At 39.6% G+C, this 4,590-nt stretch overlaps 1 protein-coding gene across 1 annotated transcript in view; it reads left to right on the top strand.

The window, feature by feature from the left end:
* LOC108312236 (B-cell receptor-associated protein 31-like) overlaps positions 1-4,590 on the top strand; it is a 14,496-nt gene that overhangs the window by 5,753 nt on the left and 4,153 nt on the right. The gene's annotated exons all lie outside the window — the stretch shown is intronic.

Raw genomic sequence — 4,590 nt, 5'->3', positions numbered from 1 at the left:
CATAAGGCAACCAAATATTAAAACTGGGGAGTTCCAGAAGGCAAAGAGATAGGCAAAGTCATAGAAAACCTATTTGACAAAATAATAGCTGAAAAATTCCCCCAAGTCTTGCAAAAGATATAGACATCCAGATATAAGAAGCTTAAAGATTCTCAAATATATTCAGTCAAAAACAGAGAATTCTACAAACAGCAAGAGCAGGCCAGGTATGGTAAGTCACACCTATGATTCCAGCATTTTGGGAGGCCAAAGAAGGGGAATCCCTTGAGCCCAGGAGTTTATGACCAGCTTGGGCAACATAGTGAGACTTCATCTCTATAAATAATGTAAAAATTAGCCACTCGTGGTGGCGTGTACCTATGGCTCCAGCTACTCAGGAAGCTGAGGTGGAAGAATCTCCAGAGCCCAAGTAGTCAAGGCTGCACTGAGCCATGATCAAACCACTGCACTCCAGCCCGGGCAACAGAGCAAGACCCCATCTCAAATATATATATTTAGCAAGAGAAAAGCATCAACTCACATAAAAGGAAATCCCCACCAGGCTAACAGTAGATTTCTCAGCAGAAACTTAGCAAACCAGAAGAGAATGGAATGATATATTTAAAGCGCTGAAAGTGGGGGAAGGGGGAACTCCCAGTCAAGAATAATACTATACCCAACAACCCTATCCTTCAAAAATAAAGGAGAAATAAAGTCTTCCCCAGATGAGCAAAAACTGGGAGAATTAATTACCTCTAGACAGGTCCTACAATAAATTCTTAATGGAATCCTACATCTAGAAGCAAAAAGACAATATCTACCATCATCAAAACACATGCAAGTATAAAACTCACTAGTAGAGTAGATACCTGAATGAGAAAGAGAAAGGACTCAAACATTAGCACCACAGAAAACCACCAAACTGCAATGATATACCATAAGAGAGAAAGAAAGAAAGAAAGAAAGAAAGAACAGATATACAAAACAACCAGAAAACACCAAAAATGACAGGAATAAGTCCTCACATATCAATAACAACCTTGAATGTAAGCAGACCAAATTCCCCACTTAAAAGATATAGTCTGGCTGAATGGATTTTTTTAAATGATGCCACTATATGCTGGCTATAAAAATACTCACTTCACCTGTAAAGGCATATTTAGAATGAAAGTGAAGGAATGAAAAAAGATATTCCATGCAAGTGGAAAACAAAAGCAAGCAGAAATAGCTATAATTATATCAAGTAAAACAGACTTTAAATTAGAAACACTGAGAAAAAAAACCAAAGAAAGTCATTATATAATCATTAAAGGATCAACTCAGCAAGAGGATATAATAATTCTAAATATATACGCGACCAACATTTGAGCATCCAGGTATATAAAGCAAATATTATTAGATCTAAAGGAAGAGATAGGCCAGGCACGGTGGCTCATGCCTCTAATCCCAGCACTTTGGGATGCCAAGGCAGGAGGATCACTTGAGCCCAGGAGTTCAAAACCAGCCTGGGCAACATGGGAAGACCCCCACCTCTACAAAAGTACAAAAAATTAGCCAGGCATGATGGCATGCACCTGTAGTCCTAGCTACTGGGGAGGCTGCGGTGGGAGGATTGCTTGAGTCTAAGAAGTCAAGGCTGCAGTGAGCTCAGATTGTGCCACTGCATTCCAGCCCGGGTGACAGAGTGAGACCCTGTCTCCTAGATGGATGGATGGATAGATAGGTAGATAGATAGATAGATAGACTCCAATATAGTAATATTTGGGGACATCAACACCCCACTCTCAGTAATGGATAGATCATCTAGACAGAAAATCAACAAATAAACCCTGGACTTAAACTACACTCCAGACCAAATGCACCTAGCATTTGCCAAACATTTCATCTAACAGCTGCAAATACATAATCTTTTTTTTCCTTTTCTTTTCTTTTTGAGACGGAGTTTTGCTTTTGTTGCCCAGGCTGGAGTGCAGTGGTGCAATCTCAGCTCACTGCAACCTCTGCCTCCTAGTTCAAGCAATTCTCCTGCCTCAGCCTCCAGAGTAGCTGGGATTACAGGTACCCGCCACCACGCCCAGCCAATTTTTGTATTTTTAGTAGAGACGGGTTTCACAATGTTGACCAAGATATTCTCAATCTCCTGACCTTGTGATTCACCCACCTTGGCCTCCCAAAGTGCTGGGATTACAGGCATGAGCCACAGCGCCTACCAGAATATATAATCTTCTTATCAGCACATGGAACATTCTCCACGATAGACCACATGTTAGGACACAAAACAAGTCTTAGAAATTTTTGAAAAATCAAAATCATAACAAGTATCTTCTTGATAAAAGGAGAAACTTTGGAAACTGTAAAAACACATGGAACTTAAACAACGTACTTTTTTTTTTTGACGGAGCCTCACTCTGTCACCCACACTGGAATAGTGGTGCGATACCAGTTCACTGCAACCTCCATCTCCTGGGTTCAGGTGATTCTTCTGCCTCAGCCTCCCAAGTAGCTGGGATTATGGGCATGCACCATCACACCTAGGTAATTTTTGTATTTTTAATAGAGTGGGGTTTCACCACATTGGACAGGCTGGCCTCAAAGTCCTGGCCTCAAGTGATCCACCTCAGTCAGCCTCCCAATGTGCTGAGATTATAGGCATTAGCCATCATGCCTGGCCCACAACATACTCTGAAATGATTACTGGGTCAATGAACAAATTAAGAAGGGTATCAAATAATTTCTTGAAACAAATGAAAATGGAAACACAACATACCAAAATATATAGGACACAGCAGAAGCAGCGCTAGGAGAGAAATTGATAGCAGTAAGCGCCTACATCAAAAAAATAGAAAGTTTTCAAATAAGCAACCTAACAGTGCACCCCAAGGAACTAGAAAAGCAAGAACAAACCAACTCCAAAATTAGGAGAAGGAAAAGAATAATAACATTACAGTACAGCAAAACAAAATAGAGACTGAGAAATATTTAATTGATGAAGTTAAACATTATTTGTTTCAATGGATAAACAAAATCAATAAACTGCTAGCTAGACTCACCAAGAAGAAAAGAGAGGAGACCTAAATAAATAAAGTCAGAAATAAAAAAATGAGACATTACTCCTGAGATGTTTAATCGGCACTAGATTAAAAAAAAGAAGAAGAAAATAAAAAATGAGACATTACAACTGTTTCCAGAGACATACAAAAATTCATCAGAGACTATTATGAACAAACTATACACAAATAAATTGGAAAACCTAAAGACAATGGATAACTGGACACATACAATCTACCAATATTGAACCAGGAAGAAACAGAAAACTTGAAAAGACCCATAACGAGTAATGGAATTCAATTAGTGATAGAAAGTCTCCCAAAACCGAAAAGCCGAAGACCAGATGGCTTCACTGCTGAATTCTACCAAACTTATAAAGAAGAAATAATACCAATTTTCTCAAACTCTTCCAAAAACTGAAGAGGAAGAAATTCTTCCTAACTCATTCTATAAGGCCAGAATTACCCTGACACCAAAATCAGACAAAAACACAACAAAAAAAGAAAACAGGCCAATATCCCTGAGGAACATAGCTGCAAAAAACCCTCCACTAAATACTAGCAAACCAAATCCAGCAGCGCATCAAAAGGATAATACACCATGATCAAGTGGGATTTACTCCAGAAATGCAAAGATGGTTCAATATGCACAAATCAATAACCATGGATACATCACATCAGCAGAATGAAGGACAAAAACCATATGATTGTCCCAATAGTTGCAGAAAAAGCATTCAATAAAATTCAACATCCTTCATGATAAATATTCTTAACAAATTAGGCATAGAAGAAACATACCTCAACTTAACAAACTCCATAAATGACAAACCACAGCTATCATCATACTGAGTGTGGGAATGCAGGAATGCTTTTCCTCTAAGAACTGGAAGAAGATAAAGATGCCCGCTTTCATCACTCTTAATCCACATAGTCCTGAAAGTCTTAGCGAGAGCAATCAGGCAAGAGAAAGGAATTAAAGTAAAAGGCATCCAAATTGGAACAAAGGAAGTCAGGCCAGTCCGAAAGTAGTGAGTTACCTCAACCTCACAGTAAGTTACAAATCGAACTCCTTGTTCTACTCTTTCCCCACTTCTCACTACTGCACTTGACTAGTCTTAAAACAAACAAACAAAAAAGGAAGTCAAATAGTCTCTCTTTAGAAAAATCTAAGCACTTCACAAAAATCTCTTAGAGCTGATAAATTCACTAAGGTTGCAGGATACAAAATCAATATACGAAAACTAGCATTTCTATACACCAATAATGAATTAGCTGAAAGAAACCAAGTAAACAACCCTGGCTGGGTGTTGTGGCTCACCTGTAATCCCATCAGTTTGGGAGGCCGAGGTGGGTGGATCACCTGAGGTCGGGAGTTCGGGACCAGCCTCACCAACATGGAGAAACCCCATCTCTGCTAAAAATACAGAACATTAGCTGGGCGTGGTGGTGCATGCCTGTAATCCCAGCTACTCGGGAGGCTGAGGCAGGAGAATTGCTGAACCTAGGAGACGGAGGTTGCAGTGAGCCAAGATCGTGCCATTGCACTGCATCCTGGGCAATAAGA

Source organism: Cebus imitator, unplaced genomic scaffold (assembly GCF_001604975.1).
Source record: "Cebus imitator isolate Cc_AM_T3 unplaced genomic scaffold, Cebus_imitator-1.0 Scaffold123, whole genome shotgun sequence".
NCBI classification, from domain to species: domain Eukaryota; kingdom Metazoa; phylum Chordata; class Mammalia; order Primates; family Cebidae; genus Cebus; species Cebus imitator.
Note: the sequence above shows the minus strand (reverse complement) of the source record. Positions and strands in the feature narration are given on the sequence as shown.